Genomic DNA, 23,671 nt, shown 5'->3' with positions numbered 1-23,671 from the left:
ATTTTTTAAAAAGGAATTTCATGTTCATAAAAGAAATAAAAAGTGGGGAGAAATAGTAATAGCTGCTATAGAATAAAAATGGATGAGAAGTAAATACTGGTTCATGATTGTCTAAAAATTCCTGCATGCTCTCAGACTGCAATGTAATGGAAGCATAGTGTCAGGATCAAGAAACAGTACAGTTCCATTTAAGTGCAAGTCACCTAATCGTGCAGACTTCTCTTTTGCCATGGGCAAGACACTTTAGCTTTCATAAGACTTTGATAAATTAGAGAATACTTACTTAAGATAAAAAGGATATGCCAAAGGCAGCTCAAAAGCATGCATGGAAATCTTTAAATAATTAGTTATTTTTATTTTTAAAAATGTATTAGTTTTAAAAAATGGTAGTTTCATATGTATGGTAGTGATTTTTATTCACTTACGTCTGCCCTTCTGATTTCCCTCTCCCTTTTTCTCTGACAACTGTGTTTCTCAAAAGTTCCCCTTCCTACTTCCATGCCATTGTGTTGGGGTTGTGCATTGCACACTGAATTTAATTAAGATTGTTTGCATGAGCATGGGTGGGATGGTATTTATTTAAACATGAGCTACTTTTCACTGGGTGCAGTACTGATAATTAATTCTCCAAGTAATGATTGACTTTTTGTAGTTTCTCAGGGATGGGCAAAGCCTCATGCACCCAGCTCCATCCATGATGAAATATAGACAAGTCCTGTAAGTCAGAATGTCAAACAGTTTCAAATGAGTACCAATAAAATTATCTTAAAATATTGATGGGACTACAAGTTTACAAACAAGTAAGGGGGTCATGATCAAGAAGAATGAAGTTAGACACATTATGCTCTCTTTTTTCAGATGGCATTACAAAGATATTACATCAGTTACTTTTTTCTTGTGTGACAAAATATCACACAAGAAAAAATTTAATGAACAGGGGTTTATTCTGGCTTACAGTTCTGAGGGATACTTTACATCATGGCATAAAAGGTAGGTATGGCATCAGGAGCAAGAGGCATCTGGTCACACTGTAGCCAGTCAGGAAGGAGAGAATGAAAAATAAATGGCATAGGCTATAAAATCTCAAATCTTGCCCCTGGTGACATACTTCATCCAAAACAGTACTAAGAGCTGGGAACCAAGTATTCAGTCACAGAGGAGTACACGGCACAATTACGTGCAAACCACAATTGAAATAACCAGAGCAATGGAAGACCAAATACCACAGAACAATGGAACAAAATGAAATCAATAGAAAGCAAAAACCCCAACAATGCACAATCAGTATTGGGTAGTCCATAAATAAGGCTTGTGAAAACTAAACATCTACATATGCAGCAATACAAAATGAATATCATCTGATGTCATATATGAAAATGAACTGAAAATTCACTGTAGACATACGACCAGAAGCCTTAAAACCCTGGAAGAAAACATAAGAGGCTTAGGTATTTGAAATAATACCATGAATATGGCACCAGTTACATAGGAAACAAAATAAAAAGTAAATAATTGGAAGGTATGCATGGTCAGAGCACACAAGTCCAAGAGTATCAGCCTTACAACTGGACTCTCCAGTGTTTCCACCTGGCCCACATGGAGGGGCCATTTCTGTTGAAGTCTCCTACCATGGATGAAGCATGGCGGTCATCCATTCCATCAGCTTACTTGGCTATCTGATACTACTATCAGCGATGCCTTGGGCTCTCCATCCATCAACAGTTCCTGTGGAAGTGACAAGTACCCAAGGGACATGGTGCCTCACTGCCCCCCCCATACTGCTGAGTCTCCCCAAGGCTGCCCTTGGCTACTGGTGGGCCAGTCATGTTTTCAGGAAGTCTATCCTCCCACTCATGGCCACAGTGTTGTAATGTCCTGAACATTCAACAGAATACCCTAGGCTTTAAGAAGCCTGAGCACACATGGCCTGACTCTTGACACCATGATGCAAGCAGTAATGCATCTTTGCCAGGCCAGGACCAGGGCCCCATCCTGACCTGGAAGAACTACATGCAAGCCCAGGCTTAAACAATGCTGGGCCAGAGTCCCACTCATTCCACCCTGTAAACTAGGAAAGTTTCAGTAAGCAACAAATACCAGCAGGAGCTGGAGAATTCCCCTTCTTGGTTCACAGCATGGAGCATTCTGGACTTCGTAACTGTGCCTTGCACCAAGAGGGAAATAAACTCTCAGAAGCTATTCTCAAACAAAGAAACAAACAGTAAAAAGTAGAATCATTATGACCTAAAATGCTTATGTACTGCAAAGAAAACAATCAACAAAATGAAAAGACAACCTGTAGAAATATATATAAAGCTGTATTATTTGTCAGGGAGTTAAAATACAAAATATATCACCAGTAACAGAAAATAAAATAAGAAAAAGGTTTGAACAGGATTTTTTTTTTTCCAAAAAAGTAAGTAAATGGAGAATAGGAATAAAAGAAAGTCCTTGACCTTTCAAACAATCAGAAAACGTTCATTAAAACCATAATGAGAATCATCTCCACATATCTCAGAACAAAAGAGAATAAGGGTGTGGAAAGAATGGGACCTGTGGTTGTTTGAATAATAATGTGGCCCAGCCATATCTAAGGGAAGCAGGGAAATTCATAAAGCCAGGGCAGTTGCTTGACAAAACTCCAGAAAGCTGAATTGAGTGATACAATTGCTGTGGTATGGTCCCCCACTTTTTGACCTTAATTTCTACATGTTCTCTATGTGTAGGGGGCAGCTTTTATTATTTGTACAACTTGGAGATATTGGATTGATGGAATTTTTCTGATAAACCATTTATGCCCTCTCCCCAGAGTACTGCTTCTAAGCTTCACAGGAATGTCTTGACCATACCAGCCAGCCCCAACCCCAACCATTTTAGGGTGATATCTCTATCTTGTCTCACTTGAAGATCTTGTTTATGCCCTGGAGGTTGTAAGTCAAATATTTATGCCAAAGAGCTCATTATAAGGCTGTGACTCAAAGATATTCTTTGGCACATCTGCCCCTGAGTGTTCCTTACTCAGAAACAAGATGATTAAAACAAAGTAAACTTATAAATTTATAATATTCAGTAGGCTAGAGTAGTTGGCAGTAGATCAAATTAAAAGCCTCTTTCTTATATTAATGGATAAAGAATGGTGTGGATAAATGACAAAAGAATAAAATATCAAGACCTCCATTTCTGAGAAAAAGTTAACTCATACAGGACCATTATGGTGTTGTATGTTCAAGGACCAAAAAATATCAACTATATAACCAAATATATATATATATATATATATATATATATATATATATATATATATATATATATGTATGTATGTATATTTGTGTCAGAAATTGAATAATAAGTTCAGCAGCTTTGGCGTGAAGATTTTTCTTGGGCCTAATGCCTAATAACAATTAGCACTCTGAATATTAAGAGTTGATAATATATGGCTTGGGACATGACAATCCTTCCAGGCTTGCTTGAGGGTTTTCTTACTGTCTAGTGCCCTTGAAACCACAAGATTTATAAGGCTGAGAAGAGGCTGTCATGCTTTGGCAAAATATGTCCCTGAAACTTCAGTACTGCTAAAAGTTGGGTTGATGAGGGAAAATGATTCTAGAAGACAACTCTCTTCTGTCATGGTCTATCAATGATGACTCAACTTACTACCAAGCAGACGTTAAAACATGTGTCTGGGCACAAAAATAATATGATCTATGTTTTAGAACAGCACGCATCTATCCCTGCCAATTGAATTCTGTATAAATAAGGAAGCACTGTGATTGCCAATTAGTCCGGGGGCAAAACTCCTCCAGATTCCTCCCTTGCTACCCTGCATCCACACTTTTACAGGCCTGGACCCACACCCCAGGGCTGGATTCTCGCAAGATGGTTCCCATAGACTCATTTATTTGAATGTTTAGTCATCGTGGAGTGGGACTACTTAGAAAGATTAGGAGGTGTGACTTTGGTGGAGGAAGTATGTCACTTGGAGGTGGACTTTGAGGTGTCAGAAGTCCAGGCCAGGCCCATTGGCTCTCTTTCTTCCTGTTGCCTAAAGTTTTGGAGGTAAAACACTCAAGTATTTTTTTCAGGACCATGCCTGCCTTCATGCAGCCATGCTCCCTGCCATTTGATTATGCTAGATCTTTAAAACTATAAGTAAAGCCCAGTTAAATGGTCTTTTAAAATAAGAGTTACTGTGGTAATGGTGTCTTTTAACAGAAATAGAACACTGACCAAGACAAGAGTTTTGCATAGCTATTACAGATAGGAAAAATAAGACAATTCCTCCAGAAGAAAAAAAGAAACTCTACATAAGGAAAGTTATTTCTGTATCTACATGCAAAAGAAAGAGGTTCTCCAGAGAAATTTTATATTGCCATGGTTATTACAGAATTATTACTAATAAGTGAACTATAGACTAGAGAAACAACTGACGTGTCCATCAATGTGTGACTAGATAAAGAAAAAATGCCATAAAAATTAAGCCTTAAAAATTAAGTAAAGCCTTTCACTGCTGGCACATAAATGAGCCTAGAGGACATTTTCTAAATGAAATAATCAGACACAATAAAATGAAACTACATTATATCATTTAAATTTACTTTTAAAATTCAAACATTAAAAAGAATAAAAGAGAGATTCTATAAATTTTTAATAAAAGGGATGGAGAGCTGCTATTGAAGGTGTCAAGTCTCAGGTATGAATGAATCTTGTCCTCTTACACATTGTGTGACCATAGGTAGTAATGATAAGTTATGTTCATGAAATTTGCTATAACAAAGAAATAAAGCATTCTTATAATGAAATAGAAAGTGGTAATTGCAGCCAATGACAGACATGTTAATTAACTTGATTGTGGTAATATTTCCTAATGAGCATCAGAAAATCACGTAGAACACCTTAAATGCATATATTTTTGTCAGCTGAACCTCATTAAATCTGTAAAATAAAATTGAACTATGTAATTAAGTGAGACAAAAAATTTAAAAACCACTAGGAAAAAAAAAGTTACCAATTTCATCAATTCTAAGAGATGAGTCTATTAAAAATTTTGTCATATTCTGTTATATATTTTTTTGGGTTTTCAGGACAGGGTTTCTCTGTGTATACTTGGCTGTCCTAGACTCACTTTGTAGACCAGGCTGGCCTCTTACTCACAGTGATCCTCCTGCCACTCCCTCCCAAGTGCTGAGATTAAAGGTGTGCACCACCATACCCAGCTATTTTTCTTTTTTTACATATGCATTTATATTATTCCATATATATATACATATATATATACACACACATACATATACAATAAACTACCTACAGAAAGAACCACAAAACAAACAGGAATTATATAAATGTTACATTCATACGTTTTATCTATTTATGTTTGGCACCCTTGACGAAACATCTTTCCTATATTAGTATGTCTAAAACTCTGATTATAACTCCATTGCTATCATATCTCTTCTTTATAAACTTAAAAAATCTATCTAGACCTAAAAAATCTATGTTTTAATTTTTAATTACAGGCATACCAACAGAAATATTGTTTTCTACTTAGCTTTGTCATTAGAAAATACACTAAATCTAGCCTTTGCTTTCCAAACATTTCTATAATGAATTATAATGACTACAATCTACTGGATGTATATGTGATTGTTATTGTATTAAGGCTATTTCATCTTCATTATAAAGAGTACACATGTAAGAAAAATATTAAATAAAATATATCTTTGTAGAAGCATTTATTACCCCAAGTATATAGGCCTTACATTATGATATACACTCGTCCTGAAGTCAAGAAGTATTGATCTTGAATTCTTTTTTTTTTTTTTTTTTTTTTTTTTTTTTTTTTTTTTTTTTTTATTAATTTATTCTTGTTACATCTCAATGTTTATCCCATCCCTTGTATCCTCCCATTCCTCCCCCCCCCCATTTTCCCATTATTCCCCTCCCCTATGACTGTTCCTGAGGGGGATTACGTCCCCCTATATATTCTCATAGGGTATCAAGTCTCTTCTTGGCTACTTGCTGTCCTTCCTCTTAGTGCCATCAGGTCTCCCCCTCCAGGGGACATGGTCAAATGTGAGGCACCAGAGTATGTGAGAAAGTCGTATCACACTCTCCACTCAACTGTGGAGAATATTCTGACCATTGGCTAGATCTGGGAAGGGGTTTAAAGTTTACCTCCTGTATTGTCCTTGGCTGGTGCCTTAGTTTGAGCGGGACCCCTGGGCCCAAATCTGCCTATCATATTGTTCTACTTGTAGATTTCTAGGACCCTCTGGATCCTTTTATTTTGCTGTTCTCCCATGCGTCTCTCATTTAGAGTCCCAATAGGATGCCTTCCCCTCTGTCCCAGTTTCCTGGTAAGTGAAGGCTTTCGTGGGACATGCCCCTTGGGCTAGTATGCAGATATAAGTGAGTATATACCATTTGATTCTTTCTGCTTCTGGGTTAACTCACTCATTATGATCATTTCTAGCTCAATCCATTTATCCACAAATTTCGGGAATTCCTTGTTTTTAATAGCTGAGTAGTATTCCATAGTGTATATGTACCACAGTTTCTTTATCCACTCTTCTACTGAGGGACACTTAGGCTGTTTCCATGTTCTGGCTATTATGAATAAGGCTGCTATGAACATGGTTGAGCAAATTTTCTTGTTGTGTGCTGGAGCATCTTCTGGGTATATTCCAAGGAGTGGAATAGCTGGGTCTTGAGGAAGCCCTATTCCCATTTTTCTGAGATAGCACCAGATAGATTTCCAAAGTGGCTGTACTAGTTTGCATTCCCACCAGCAATGAAGGAGTGTTCCTCTCTCCCCACATCCTCGCCAGCATGTGGTGTCGCTTGAATTTTTGATCTTAGCCATTCTGATGGGTGTAAGATGGAATCTCAGAGTTGTTTTGATTTGCATTTCCCTGATGACTAAGGAGGTTGAGCATTTCTTTAAGTGTTTCTCAGCCATTTGATACTCCTCTGTTGAGAATTCTCTGTTTAGTTCCAAGCCCCATTTCTCAATTGGGTTATTCGGTTTGGTGGTGTTTAATTTCTTGAGTTCTTTATATATTTTGGATATTAGACCTTTGTCAGATGTAGGGTTGGTGAAGATTTTTTCCCAGTCTGTAGGCTGTCGCTTTGTTCTCTTGACAGTGTCTCCTGCCTTACAGAAGCTTCTCAGCCTCATGAGGTCCCATTTATTAATGGTTGACATTAAGGCCTGGGCCATTGGTGTTCTGTTCAGGAAGTTGTCTCCTGTGCCAATATGTTCCAGGCTCTTTCCCACTTTTTCTTCTAAGTGAGTTAGTGTCTCTGGTTTTATGTTGAGGTCTTTAATCCACTTGGATTTGAGTTTTGTGCAAGGTGACAAATATGGGTCCAGTTTCATTTTTTTACACATAGACCTCCAGTTAGACCAGCACCATTTGTTGAAGATGCTATCCTTTTTCCATTGAATGGATTTGGCTTCTTTGTCAAAAATCAAGTGACCATATGTGTGTGGATTCATATCTGGGTCTTCGATTCGATTCCACTGATCAACCAGCCTGTTGCTGTGCCAGTACCATGCTGTTTTAAGTACTATTGCTTTATAGTACAGTTTGAGATCAGGTATGGAGATTCCTCCGGAGCATCTTTTATTGTACAAGATTGTTTTAGCTATTCTGGGTTTTTTGTTTTTCCATATGAAGTTCAGAATTGAACTTTCAATGTCTTTAAAAAATTGTGTAGTTATTTTGATAGGGATTGCATTGAATCTATAGATTGCTTTTGGTAGGATGGCCATTTTTACTATGTTAATTCTCCCGATCCATGAGCAAGGAAGATCACGCCATCTTCTCAGGTCATCTTCAATCTCTTTCTTCAGAGTTTTGAAATTTTTTTCATACAAGTCCTTCACTTGCTTAGTTAGGGTAACTCCTAGATATTTTATATTGCTTGTGGCTAATGTGAAGGGTGTGGTTTTCCTAATTTCTTCCTCTGCAAGCTTGTCATTTGTGTATAGGAAGGCTACAGACTTTTTTGAGTTAATTTTGTATCCAGCCAATTTGCTGAAGGTGTTTATCAGCTTTAGGAGTTCTCTGGTGGAGTTTTGAGGGTCACTTATGTACACTATCATATCATCTGCAAAGAGGGATAATTTGACTTCCTCCTTTCCCATTTGGATCCCCTTGATCTCCTTTTGTTGTCTTATTGCTCTGGCTAGAACTTCGAGTACTATATTGAAGAGATATGGAGAGAGTGGGCAGCCTTGCCTTGTTCCCGATTTGAGAGGAATTTCCTTGAGTATCTCACCATTTACTTTGATTTTGGCTATTGGCTTGCTGTATATAGCCTTTATTATGTTGAGGAAAGTGCCTTGTATCCCCGATCTCTCTAAAACTTTAAACATGAATGGGTGTTGAATTTTATCAAATGCTTTCTCTGCATCCAAGGAGATAATCATGTGGTTTTTTATTTTCAGTTTGTTTATATGATGGATTACATTGATGGATTTCCGTATATTAAACCATCCCTGCATGCCTGGAATGAAGCCTACTTGGTCATGATGAATGATATCTTTGATGTGCTCCTGTATTCGTTTTGCAAGTATTTTATTTAGTATTTTTGCATCTATGTTCATAAGAGAAATTGGTCTGAAATTCTCTTTCTTTGTTGAGTCTTTGTGAGGTTTAGGTATCAATGAGACTATGGCCTCATAGAATGAATTTGGTAATTTTCCATCCATTTCTATCTTTTGGAGTAGCTTGAAGAGTATCGGTATTAGCTCGCCCTTAAAGGTCTGGTAGAATTCTGCACTGAAACCATCTGGCCCTGGGCTTTTTTTGGTTGGGAGACCATCGATGATTGCTTCTATTTCTGTCGGGGAAATGGGACTATTTAACTTGTTTATCTGTTCTTCACTCAACTTTGGCAAGTGAACTTGATCAAGAAAATCGTCCATTTCCCTTAGATTTTCAAATTTTGTGGCGTATATGCCTTCAAAGTAGGATCTTATGATTCTTTGAATTTCTTCAGTGTCTGTTGTTATGTCTCCCTTTTCATTTCTGATTTTGTTGATTTCAATACTGTCTCTCTGCCTTTTAGTTAGTTTGGCTAATGGTCTGTCTATCTTGTTGATTTTCTCAAAGAACCAGCTTTTGGTTTTGTTGATTCTTTGGACTGTTTTCTTAGTTTCTAATTTGTTAATTTCAGCCCTGAGTTTGATAATTTCCAGGCGTCTACTCCTCTTGGGTGTTTCTGCTTCTTTTTTTTCTAGGGCTTCCAGTTGTGTTGTTAAGATGCTTATGTGCGATGTTTCCAATTTCTTTTTAAAGGCACTTAGTGCTATGAATTTTCCTCTTAGCACTGCTTTCAATGTATCCCACAAATTTGGGTATGTTGTTTCTTCATTTTCATTGAATTTCAGAAACTTCTTGATTTCTTTCTTTATTTCTTCCCTGACCCAGGTGTCATTTAGCAGAGAGTTGTTTAGTTTCCACAAACGTGTAGGCTTTTTGTTATTTCTGTTGTTGTTGAATTGCAGCCTAAGAGCATGGTGATCTGATAGGATACAAGGTATTATTTCAATCCTCTTGTATCTGTTGAGGCTTGCTTTGTGACCTACGATGTGATCAATTTTGGAGAAGGTTCCATGGGGTGCAGAGAAGAAGGTGTATTCTTTCTTGTTTGGGTGAAAGGTTCTATAGATATCTGTTAGATCCATTTGACCCATGGCATTGGTTAATGATGTTATTTCTCGGCTTAGTTTCTGTTTCAATGACTTATCCTTCAGTGAGAGTGGGGTGTTGAAGTCTCCCACTATTATTGTGTGGGGATCGATGTGTGGTTTAAGCTTTTTTAGGAGATCTTTTACATATGTGGGTGCCCTTGTATTGGGAGCATAGATGTTCAGAATTGTGATGTCATCTTGGTTGACTTTACCTTTGATGAGTATGAAGTGTCCTTCCTCATCCCTTTTGATTAATTTTGGTTGAAAGTCTATTTTGTTCGATACTAAAATGGCTACACCTGCTTGCTTCTTGTGACCATTTGCTTGGAATATTTTTTTCCAACCTTTTACCCTGAGGTAATGCCTTTCATTATGGGTGAGATGTGTTTCTTGGATGCAGAAGAATGTTGGGTCTTGTTTATGTACCCATTCGGTTAGTCTGTGTCTTTTTATTGGAGAATTGAGGCCATTGATGTTGAGAGATATTAATGACCAGTGACTGTTAAGAGTCTTAATTTTGATGTTGTTTCCAGTCGAGCGTTTGTGTAGTTGTGTTTTTGCCATGGGATAGTTATCTATTTCCTGGGTAGTTTTGGTTGTAGCTTGACCCTTTGGGATGGAGTTTTCCTTCTAGTACCTTCTGTAAAGCTGGGTTTGTGGATAGGTACTGTTTGAATTTGTTTTTGTCATGGAATATTTTGTTTTCTCCATCAATGGTTATTGATAATTTTGCTGGGTAAAGTAGTCTGGCCTGGCATCTGTGTTCTCTTAGGGTTTGCAGGATCTCTGTCCAGGACCTTCTGGCTTTTATGGTCTCTGCTGAGAAGTCAGGTGTAATTCTGATAGGTTTACCATTAAATGTTATTTGGCCCTTTTCCCTTGCAGCTTTTAATATTTTTTCTTTGTTCTGCATGTTTTGTGTTTTGATTATTATGTGGCGGGCAGTTTTTCTTTTCTGGTCAATTCTATTTGGTGTTCTGTAGGCCTCTTGTATGTTTATAGGCATCTCTTTCTTTAGATTGGGGAAATTTTCTTCTATGATTTTGTTGAGAATAGTTTCTGGGCCCTGGAGTCTGATGTCTTCTCTTTCTTCAATGCCTATTATCCGCAAATTTCTTCTTTTCATGGTGTCCTTAATTTCTTGGATGTTTTGTGTCAGGAGTTTTCCAGATTTGGCATTTTCTTTAATGGTTGATTCAATATCTGTGATTGTATCTTCTAGCCCTGAGATTCGTTCTTCCATCTCTTGGATTCTGTTAGAAAAGCTCACCTCTGTGTTGCTCGCCTTCTTCTCTGAGGTCTCACGTTCTCGTTTTTCTTCTGTCTGTGTGTTTATCATTGAATCCATTTTCATTTTCAGATCTTGAACTGATTTTTTGATTTCTTTCATCTGATTTTTTGTATATTCCTGAGTTTCTTCCATTGCCTCTTTATAGGTCTTCAGAGCTTGAACCGTTTTAGCTATTTCTTTCATCTGGTTGTTTGCATTTTCCTGCAATTTTTCCAGTTCCACTCTATGTGCTTCTTTTATGTCTCTCACCTGTTTGTCTGCGTCTTCCTGCATTTGATTACGAATTTTATTTGTTTCCTCCATTATCATCCTCATTACTAAGGATTTGAGGTCATTTTCTTGTATTTCCGTTGTATTTGAGTTCTCTGGGTGGTTTTCTTTGGGATAGCTGGAAACTGGAGACGCCATGTTGTTTTGGGGTTTTTTGCGTATGCTTTTTCGTTGTCCTTTAGACATCTTGCCGTCTTTGTTTTTGTTGGGTAGCTTCCAGAGTTGAATGGAGGGTGTCTGCTGATAGATTCACTTGTTTTCTTACGATTTCCCTAGGCTGCGAGCTCAAAGCTTCACTGGTGTGGATGTTAGGAGGTTAGCCCTGTTGTTCTGGTCTCTCACAGCCAGTGATCCTCAGTCCCTCTCTGCTGTGGATCCTGCAATTGTTCTGGGTCTCTGAATGAGCGTTGGGTCAGGCCAAGGTATCCACAGCCTTCTGTGTTCCCTGCCAAGTCCAGCCAGGAGCACTGGGACCGAACCACGGGCAGAACTCAGCTAGATTCTCAGGGCCAGAACCGTCTGCCAAGCTCAGCTAGGGATTTTGGGCCCAAAATGCACACAGGGCCCAGCCAGAATTTTTGGGCTGGGACTACGCACCAAGCTCCACTAGGGCCTTTTGGCCCAAAGTGCGTGCTGTGGTCAGTTATTGACTCAGGGCCCGAACTGACCACCAATCTCAGCCAGGAATTCTGGATTCAAACTGTACACTGTGTCCAACCAGAGTCTTAGAGTTGGTGGAACCGAGAGCTCTGTCCAGCCTGTGCCACAGCAGGAGAACTGCGGCTGCTCTGAGTTAGCGCCAGTAGTGGAACAAGTGCTCCACCCGGACTGTGTCACCGCAGGGGAGCTGCCGCTGAGCTGAGGTGGTGCCTAGGATGGAACCGCGCACGTCACCAAGCCTGCGCCACAGCAGGAGAACTGCGGCTGCTCTGAGTTAGCGCCAGTGGTGGGACAAGTGCTCCGCCCAGACTGTGTCCCCGCAGGGGAGCTGCCGCTGAGCTGAGGTGGTGCCTAGGATGGAACCGAGCACGTCACCAAGCCTGCGCCACAGCAGGAGAACTGCGGCTGCTCTGAGTTAGCGCCAGTGGTGGAACAAGTGCTCCGCCCAGACTGTGTCCCCGCAGGGGAGCTGCCGCTGAGCTGAGGTGGTGCCTAGGATGGAACCGAGCACGTCACCAAGCCTGCGCCACAGCAGGAGAACTGTGGCTGCTCTGAGTTAGCGCCAGTGTTGGAACAAGTGCTCCGCCCGGACTGTGTCCCCGCAGGGGAGCTGCCGCTGAGCTGAGGTGGTGCCTAGGATGGAACCGAGCACGTCACCAAGCCTGCGCCACAGCAGGAGAACTGCGGCTACTCTGAGTTAGCGCCAGTGGTGGAACAAGTGCTCCGCCCGGACTGTGTCCCCGCAGGGGAGCTGCCGCTGAGCTGAGGTGGTGCCTAGGATGGAACCGAGCACGTCACCAAGCCTGCGCCACAGCAGGAGAACTGCGGCTGCTCTGAGTTAGCGCCAGTGGTGGGACAAGTGCTCCGCCCAGACTGTGTCCCCGCAGGGGAGCTGCCGCTGAGCTGAGGTGGTGCCTAGGATGGAACCGAGCACGTCACCAAGCCTGCGCCACAGCAGGAGAACTGCGGCTGCTCTGAGTTAGCGCCTGTGGTGAAACCAAGTGCTCTGCCCAGACTGTGTCACCGCAGGGGAGCTGCCGCTGAGCTGAGGTAGTGCCTAGTGTGGAGCAGCGTGCTCAACTACGCCTGCGCCACAGCAGGGGAGCTATGGCCACGCTGAGTTAGTGCCTCAGGCAGAATTGTTTGCTGGGCCGGGCCAAAACCCGGGACTCTGGGGCCGAACTGTCCGCCGAGTCCAATCTGGGTCCAAAGGCTCCACGCGACCCAAATCCTGCCCCGAGTCCCCTCTCCCGCAGCAATTCCCACCAGCCACCACACCAATCGCCTCCACCGGAAGGCTATGAGCTGCAAACCTCAGCCGCCGCTGCTGGTGCCGCTGGTGCTGCCGCCTCTACCGCTGCCGCTCCGATCAGAGAAAAACCACGCTCCTCCTGTGTGCAGGGGCACGCAGGTCCTCCGCACCCTGGTCCCTCCGAACCGTGGAGCACTCCCGCTGCCGTGATGTTCGGACCTCGGTGTTCCTGGCTCAGAAATCTGTGCAATTCCCTGAATTGTTCACTGGAGCCTCCAAACGCGGTCCACACTGCTCGCCGCCATCCTGATTTTCCTTGATCTTGAATTCTAATAATGATATTTTCTTATATTTAGAATAAAATTATCTAAATGCACAAATTTGGTGTTTTAATCGATTAAACTGGATCTTTTTCTCTAACAAATCTGTGGATCTAAGTGATTGTGATAATATTTGAAAGTTCATTGAAGAAAAAACCCTTGATTACTATTTAAAATATTTATTGGAATACAAGATTAGTGAAAGTCTAGAATAAATCATTTATTGGAAGTCAAATTTTCCCAGTGGGAGAATACAGTTTTTTCTTTCATGTGTGAAATTTAAAGCTGTGAAACCTGTGTAGTTTATTGTCTACTCTTTTTACTTCTTACTCATCAAAATAATTACATTAACTCTAACCAATATCCGATTTACAATATAATTGTGAAGCAATTCTAATTGTGCAATTAAATTGGACTGCTCAAGAGAGGATATAGAAGAGCTATTTTACAAGGCAATTACGAGGGTCCTCAGGTCCTGTCACACGTAGGTTCCATTTAGGACAGGTAAACTTAGCCTCATTCTCCCTCTAATCTTGATGCGTTCTACGTTTATAAGCAGCCTCTGGTCGTTAACCTGTCCTTGGCATTACTATGTTAACCAACTCATCAGATGAGGCAACACAAATTATCGATCGACTTTAACTTGAAAGGTACAAAATCAGGGACTGCCTTCAAACACTGGGATGCTCTCTGGCTTAGATGTGGCATGAGAGTTTCCTAAATGGAATATGAACTCACAGTTCATCAAATAGAGCTATTTTGATGATCAAAGGTCTATTTTTTGTTCTCCTAAATTAAAGAGCTTATGTGAGATGTTTCAAGGAGCTGTGTCCCATAAATATAGAAATGGAAGGACTGTGTACAGCAAGACAAAAGAGATTAAGAATATATTCTTAAAAGCATTTCGTAGACACATTTTCTTTTCCTTGCAAATTACAGTCCTAATTTGGCAAGAGATCTATCAATGATAGGTGTTCAAGATTTGACCAGGCAGGATCGTTTCTTCCACTGTGTACTTTATAAAGAGAAAGAATGAATTGCAACCCCATTGCTAACCCTTTAGTATCCTCGGCAGGACTTTGAATTAATATTACTTCAATAACTACTTGTAAAACACATATATATGCATTGCTCTAAATCATTATTAGTCTAGAAATTAGTCTAGATGATCATGACATTCCTGTAAACAAGATATAAATAATACATGAATAATATTTGAAAAATTTCTAGACTATGTTATTTGAGGTTGGAAGATGTACTCTAAATATGGCCAGTGCCATTCCATGTGCTGGAGACCCAGACTGAGGGAAAAAGAAAGTCAGTCCATGGCTAAAAAGGCCAAAGTCCCTAGGGATACACCTAATGCTGTTCCTCTGCTACATGGATGGACATAATATTAAGTGTGTTTATTTAGCAAATATTTATGATCATGCCCATAGATTAGTGTTGTTCTCAGCCTTGGTCAGATAAGCTTCATCTTACTGTGGACAAATGACTGCTGAGTTCTTATTCCTAAATATGGAGTGTATACTTCCTCTCCAAGGCTTAGGGGATATCATGGCAAAGGCTAATATATATATATATATAAAACAGCCACAGGAGGATGAGTGAAGTGTTGTGAAATGCTGTCTCCTAGACATGTCATAGCCATTGTCTTCATGAACTTTAGCAACTGTGGTTACAAGACTATATATACAAGACATGCACTAGATGAGGCACATCAACATTCTACTGTGCTGTGTCATGGAAGATTTGGTTTATATATAAACATATTCTTGTTTTAATCCCACTGGTGCCCTGCCACTCTACACACACACACACACACACACACACACACACACACACACACACGCTGCCCCTGGTTGCCTTTGATACAGTTTGAGGAGAAAAATTAGGAGATACCCTGAAACGAGGATTGAATTTTCCCCCAAGGAACCCAGAAACCCTGAACTACAGGAAGCACCTAAAGAAAACAATGCTCCTTCTCCCTACTAATCTTCTTTCTTCTGTCCTTAGTGTTGATGTTTTGGAAGGGATCGGGGTGGAGTAGGGAGAAAGAGATTTAAGAAACCCAAAACAAAAATAGATTTTAAAAGTATGTCAACAATGGTGAGTAGAGGTTTCATGAGGGCCCATGCTCCATAATAAATTCTAGTGATTGATTGGGAGAGGAGTAATTTTGCCCACTGGAATACCTATTGATAAACTGCCTATGGCTCAGTAAATAATCCCTCATCCATGCTCATTTTCACAGATCTAATAGAATCCGATGAGTCACATACACACCCCCACAAAAAGACATGACAGTATGACAGGCTGGTAGGAAGTGAAGGTGTTCAGTTGAAGTAGAAAGAGGATAAAAGACTGTAATAGGGGGTGCATAAAACCCACATACAAACATGAGCACACAATATTGTCAATGAGTAAGGTAAAATATTTTTAAAGGAAGAACCAACTGAACAAAGAACCAACTGAACAATATTCATCCTTCCCTCCCTCATAACAGTGTGACCAGACACTTCACACCTTTGCTTCCACACGTTCCCTGCTCTGATGGTCTCTTCTCCTTCATAATGGAAGCCAAAAAGAAACCCATATCCCTTTCTTGAGCTATTTCTTGTCAATAATTTAAAGAAGTAATTAATGTTCTGTTACTTTTATATGGAGAAACATTGATCCTTTGCCACACCAAAATCTGGAACTTACCTCTTTCTCATTAAATTAACATTGGGGAATGAGTAATAAAGACTCTGCTCTCAAAATAACCCATGAGGGAAACTAGCCTACATGCGTGAAAATGCCACAGAATATGCCAAACTTTTAGTCTTGGCTGATATTTTTTAATTAATTAAAATTTATTCATATTACATCCCAATTGTTATCCCCTGGCTTGTATCTTCCCCTTCCCACCCTCCCTCTTCTGCCCTTTTCCCCTCCCCTAGATTTCTAAAAGGGGGTTGGCCTCCCATACCTTCTGACCTCAGGCTATCAGGTCTCATCCTGATAACCTGTATCCCCTTCCTCTGCGTGCCACTGGGCCTCCCCTCCAAGAGGAAGTGATCAAATCAGGGCACCAGAGCTCACCTCAGAGGCAGTCCCAGGTCCCGCCGTAACAATGTAGAATGAGCTGTGAGTCATATTTCTAATGCTACTGCATCCTGACACTTTTGTGTTTGAAGCCATCATCCTGGCATTCTGTGAATAGCTCCTCTTGCCCCCTTTCCCAACAGCAGCCCTGAGTTGTGCAAATGGTTCTGAGAATTGCCCTTCTAATTCTCTGGAAAACTCTCTTCTTCCCTCAAATAGAGAAAAGTTAGACTGCCTTCTTCTTCCGGTAGGACAAGAAAGACAATGGTCTTCTACTGTACATGATTATGTAAGAATCTTCCGTCCTTCAGAGTATTGTTGAAGTGTTGCCTGTCGTTCCTTAAAATTAAACACATTAAATTTCATAACTGTAGATAAAATTGGTACTTCGTATAATTTACAACATTCATTTCATTTACTACTGAGTAGGAAGGTTTGAGAGCATGTGTTAGCTAACTGTTACCTTTGCAGGAAAAAAAAGGAAGATCTCTTTATCTTTGCTCAGAAAGGCGGAGACTCTAGGAAGGAGAAAGTGCTCGCACTAATACAGTAAATTAAACACAAGGAAATGCAGTCAATTGCAGGAGAAATAATGAATTGATGGTGAAATCTATCATGGTGTTGAGTACATCTCTGTGGACATAATGGGAGCAGAATCGTCTAGATAATTAATGGGCATGCAACCTTGTTGATAGGCTATATAAATGGGAACCCTGAAAGACCAGTTCTCCTATGTATTTTATTACCTGTTTAGGAACTCACGGGAAAAATCCTTGAAGCATTCATTGGACATTTGCTTGTGTTTATTTATTCATTGCAGCCTTCTTTCTCTTCATAAACATAAAATAATTCTTCTGTCATGTACTTCTCAAGGCCAGAACCTTACAAAAAAGATTTTTCAACTTCCACAATTTTGTAAAATTTAATTTTGACTATGCTATATTTATCAGAAGTTAAAAAGCAGCAACAACACAGAAGTAATAACATTTTAAAACACTGCAACATGGAACACAAGCTATAGCAGTGGCCGTAATGATTAATTGCCTTAAGTGAACTATTTTTCTCCTTCATCAAAATTCTTTATTGTGTGAAATACCACTTGACTGTCTTTTTATATCTTCTAGAAATAACCTATTCTTACTTGAGGTAGGTCATTTTAGCATGCTATATACTTAGAATTTTGGACTTAACACAGTGATGATCAGTGGCTTCTGCAGTGCCATGTGGTAAAATATTTCTAAGCACTCCATGTGCTTATTCAGAACCCTGTTCTTCTTGCAATGTAACATTTAAAGAAGAGAACAGAGAAAAGTAAATGTCTGGGATATAATTTTTCTCTAAACTATATAAGGGCATACATTCCACTGAAATAAACTGTTTACATAGTCCTATATAGATGGGACTGTACTAGGTTGTATCATGCCAAAATTAGACGTATAAATTAATAAAAACAAATAGTATAAGGAGAAATTCTCTCTTCGGTAGGAAATTACACTAGAAAGAAAGAAAGAAACCTGAAGTAATAAATATTAATCTCCAATTTGCAAAGCTGGAACCAGTTTCTCTAGTTTATTAAAAAAATGAGCCTAATAATAATTCAACACACAGTGTAAATAAATGCTTGGGTGGTTGGCAATAGTCAGACCTTCAAAATCATAAGATGCTCATTTTATTAAAATATTCTAATATTTATTAAATGTGTGCTAATATTATACACTGCCATAAACCTAGTGAATCAAAGCGTGACACAAAACCATGGTGAGAGATTTTCAGTGTGTTATGCATAAGACCAAATTATACATCAGTGTCAAAACTAACACGGTAAGTGTCTTACTAGGAAGAGAAAAAAAGTGTGGAAACTTTGAAATGTGTCACTCCTGGCAAAGGTAACAGGGTATGCGGCTATGCCCAAGTAGACGGCAACTTGGACAAGCAGCTTGGAAGGCCATTGAAGATCAGTAAGGTTTCCCTTCTCAGAAAGCAGTAAAACACTTTGGATGAGGGGGAAGTTGAAGTTATCTCTAGGTACACAAGAAATATTTTAATGGATTTGTGGATCTAAAAATAAGTGTCAATGCATTACTAGTATGTTTTTCAGTCTTGGGGATTTGGATACACAGTTTCTCTATTTGGGATAGGATTTTCCTACCTAGACAAAACTTGTCTGGAGTGCATGTGACATATGTTGTCCTCAAACTCTAAATTTTTCTATCTATTTTCCAAGTGTTATTGTTGCAGCAGTTGTGTCCCACCACATATGAGGGCTTTAGAACAAGGGGTATTTATATAGACATAGAGTGTGAGTTTAGAAAGGGACGTTGAATAGTGAATATACAAACTATGTTTCAAAAGTAGGGTTTTATAGATAGAGAATAGACTTGCTCCCCACTTGTGTCTTGAAATCTATTTTGCATATCACAACAGAGGAACTCTTAAGTAAAAACTGTAACCCTTTCTGCCTTTGTACCATGCTTATGTGCACCTATCTCTGAATAGGAGCATGACCTGTGCCTGATGCTAGAACTGCATATGGCAGAAGCAACGCTTTATGTGTGGAGTTTGCAACAAAGATGTGAAAACACAAGATAGGACCAGAATGCAGGAGCTTCTCATTTGCTGTTGTGAAGACATCAAGGGATTATATTGGGGAACGCTACACTATCAGAAACAGGGTGGTCTTTAAGAATGGAAAGTCACTTCTGACCAGTAGATAACAAGGCAGAGAAGCCCTGAGTCTTACGGGGGTAACAGTTAACTGTACCAGAAACTTGTGAGTCTTGAAGTGGCTTTCACATTAGAGAGCAGGAAGAAACTGGAGGCATGGGAAAAATAGAACTGAGTCAAAGCCACATACTAGATCAGCCATATCAACTGAAGATGACCCATTTTTAACAAAAGTCATCTTTAGGTTTTGGGAAAACCTGTAGAGATGCGTTATCTCTAATCTAATAGAAAGCCAGTAATATATTGCTCAGTGAATGGTGTCCAAAATTAATGCTTTTTTACATCAATTTAGTGGTTTTTAAGACAGCTAAATGAAAATGCTGTGATTTTACACTGATAAAATTATATATATATATATATATATATATATACACACACACATATATGTATACATATATACATATATATATATATATAATCTGAATATATATATTCTGAAACTTACTGAGGGCACTTTAAGAGGCAAAGTTTTTCATAGTACCAACTTCCCATTGTTTTTGTCATTTGTGTAGCCACTTCAGACACTAGTAATTTGAGGTTGCTTTAGTCCTAGGCCTCCTAGACTGCAAAGCCTCTGACTTCATTGCTTAATCTGTTTCTATTATTATAAATTTAGTGAAAATATTTAAGGACACAGGAAGCATTTATTCACTGTTTATTTTCTTGAAATAACCCATAGCTCTGAGCGCCTTTCCTAGTCAGCCCTTATGTAAGACTGTCCTCAGTAGACCCTTTGATTGCAGCTTTCAGAAAACCCACAGAAGTTGTGCCTAGAATTCTCACCCATAAAAACTAGGGGTTAATAAATGTGTGTTGTCTTTAGTTGCAACTTTTACATAAATGTGGACCACATGTTTTTACTATGAGGAAACCTGGCACTAGTCTCATTCTAGAAGATTTAAGAAGAAATCAAATAGGAGAATGTGTACAAATGAAATGTTCATTCTTGTGTGTCTGAGAGGTCTGCCTTTCCAAGAGAAAGGGACATACCAGATATAGAAGGAATATCTAAGAACACAAGAGAGACGTGTCCTATTTTTCTGCTTAGTACTTTGCAAAGAAATTGGCTTTTAGTTTAGTTTCCTTCTTCACAGACCTACAGCACAGTGACATTAACTTGATGGCCAGGTGAAATTAGGCAAGGTAAGGCTTTAGAATTGAATGTTCCTCCAGTGGCCTCATTTAGTCACAAGTCATAAGCACTGGTCTGAGAGCTAGAAGGGGGTCACACAATCTGAACAAAAGCAGATATAGAGTACCTTATAGCAAAGCTGGGGGTAGCCTGCATGGATAGAGGCTCCTTGGAAGATGTCACAGACTTTAAGGCCTACACCAAGCCAATGCAGAGGCAAAGTGGCCAGAGCTGGAGCACTCCCCATTCTCAGTCCAAGCCAAGTAATTACAGATTCTGAATTGAATGTTTCACCATACATTTCATAAGCAAGTGCATGCAAAACAAGCATTCATTAAGGGTAGAGGTGGGTGGAAAGAAAATGGAGAAGAAGAAAGAAGAGGAAACAAAGGGACAGAGACGAAGAGAATGAAGAATGGAATAGATCTTTTAGAAAACCAGAGTACAGTCTCTATGATCCCAAAGCACTCATATTTTGTTGTCATCCTAGAAACAGAAGCATGCAAAAGAATCCATAAAAAAATAATATTCTCACAAGAATATCCATTCAAGATATTTAAAGCAGTTTAGCTCTAAATAGTGAAACAAATATCAGTTCTTAAAACAATATAGAGACGCTAAAGATATCTATGTTTATAAGTTTTTAAAAATATTTAAAATTATCTTCATTGGAGACAGTTTTCAAGATGCAATCTCTCTCTCTCTCTCTCTCTCTCTCTCTCTCTCTCTCTCTCTCTCTCTCTCTCTCTCTCTCTCTCTCTGTGTGTGTGTGTGTGTATGTTTTATAGGTAAACTGTTAAATATAGTTACTATATAAATTTAAAAGAAGTAAGTATTTAAGAGTTAAGACAGGAAAATATTATAGATTCTGCTGAAACTTTAAAACATCATTGAAAATGTTAAATCTATATATTTTGAGATATTTAATTTTCATGTGGTTAAAGGCTTAACGTAATAAAAACTATTTTTGTACTGGTTAATCAATGCACGTAATTCAATCTAATGCAAGGATTTCATTGAAATTTTTCAGTTACATAGGAGTTCTTAAATTGTACATGAAAAGGCATAAAACTAAATACATTAAATAATTTGTAAAGAAGAATAAAATGAAAAGATTAAATGAAAAAAATAATGTTACTTAATTTGAATACAATTTAATGTGATAACATATAAATACAAATATAGAGTGATACTGATAAAGGGACAGATCAATGTAAACCAATGGAACAGAATGAAATCCAAAAATAATTTCCCAGGCACAGACTAGAAAGAACCATGTGTAAACCCAAAGCAAGAGAAAGTTTGATCCAGATATGATCTGTCAAACATAGCAGCAAGGAAAGTATTTTCTTAAAAAAAAAAAACAAAAAAACAATTCATCAAAGAAAAAGAGAACAAACAGCCTTATTGAAAGATTCAAACAGCCTCATTGAAAGATTCAAAGCATCACTACCCTTCTCATCCAGGCCACACCAATCTGTACTATGAGCTTATGAGAACAGATAAGAACTTAAACAGAAAGGGATAGGAAATATATTAAGCAAGTGGATAATTGATTTATTACTGTTTGGCAAATCAGAATGACACAGCACTATAAAATAGATTGGAGGAGTTTCTTATTAGGATAAACACACATTTACCCTGTGATCCTGTCATACCATTCCTAGACTTTGGCTCTAGATTAAAGATCAGTTAGGTTCACAAACTGTTGTAAGTGTACATAGCAATTCTATGAACTGTAAAACACAAGAAACATCATTATTCTTCAGTGGACAGATCAATTCAAAAAATGAGTTATATTGTTCCCATGAATACCACTGCACAATGAAAACAAATCTGCTATTGGTACTCTTAACATCATAGGTGAATCTCAAAAACATTTTTCAGGGAGAAAGAAGTCAATCTCAATTTGGTATGTTAGGTCTGATTTTATTGTACAACTTTCTAAAGATGCAGATTTATGAGGGCAGAGAGCTAGCTATTGGCTTTCAGTCCCATCTGATTATAAAAAGATAGCAGATGTTAATTTTCTTTATTGTTGTGTTTATCAATAGACTATAAATATTCATGGAATTATACTTCTAAAAGGCCATAAGTATTGCCACTAATACTTTTAGACATAATTATGAAAATTCAGTAGTCTATCTAGCTGGGTGCATTTACTTCAAACTGTTGAATTTTTGTAACTCACAGTTTCCATGTTTAGAAGCATAGTCTGAAGAACCAACCAAGGTTTGGACCAACCATGGACTAGAATTAGGTCCTCTACATGAGATAGCTGATGGGCAGCTCAGGCTTCATATGGGCCCACTAATAATGGGAGAAGGCATAGACTCTCTTGCCTGTTTATTGATCACTTCTCCCTGGCAGCACTGCCTTACTGAGGAACTGGAGGAACTCAGTCTTATGTACTTGATAATGTGGGGTGGGTGAATAAGGGGCGTTGTCTTTTCTGAGAACTAGAGGAGGGGGGATGGGAAAAGGAGAGTGAGACTGTGAGGAGAAGGCGGAGGTGGGCTACAACTGGGATGTAAAGTGAATTTATTTATTAATTAATAAAAAGAAGAACTATTTTAATAACAACAATGCTTGTAACATTTATCATCTATGAGTTATAAGAAAATTTATACTGATCATCTCATTGTACTTTCAACATTTATTCAAGGTATATTCTATTTTATTATTAACATTACATGAAAAAAAATAAGTAAAGTGAAAATAGAGTTCTTGGGAAGTTCTTTTCCCAGAACTACTTGTAACTTTCAATAACTCTCTTGGATTTTTCCACCCCTTTCCAAGGCTGGTTTTCCCCCCAGTTCTTGAAACAGGGACAGTACTGAGACAATGGCCAGGCTTCATCTTTCAGTGTTGTTGGATTCTCTAAACAAAATTTTGTTTTTAAAAAATACACCAATTTTAAGTAAATCAATTTTTAAAAAGCTTGGATTCTTTAGAAGGGTGATTTTTAATTAAAGCCTCTAGAAGTGATTACTTTTTATTTGAATGTCAATGAAAAGGATCACATGGGAAGAGCTGTTGGAGGTCATTTAGTTACCATGAAAAAATCCCAGCACTCGGGAAGCAGAGGCAGGCAGATCCCTGTGAGTTAGAGGCCAGGCTGGTCTACAAAGTGAGTCTAGGACAGCCAAGGCTATGCAGAGAAACCCTGTCTTGAAAAAACAAAAAACAAAAAAAACCCAAAACAACAGAGAAGGAGAGAGAGAGAGAGAGAGAGAGA

This window comes from Acomys russatus, chromosome 2 (genome assembly GCF_903995435.1).
Source record: "Acomys russatus chromosome 2, mAcoRus1.1, whole genome shotgun sequence".
NCBI classification, from domain to species: domain Eukaryota; kingdom Metazoa; phylum Chordata; class Mammalia; order Rodentia; family Muridae; genus Acomys; species Acomys russatus.
This window is presented reverse-complemented; position numbering follows the sequence as displayed.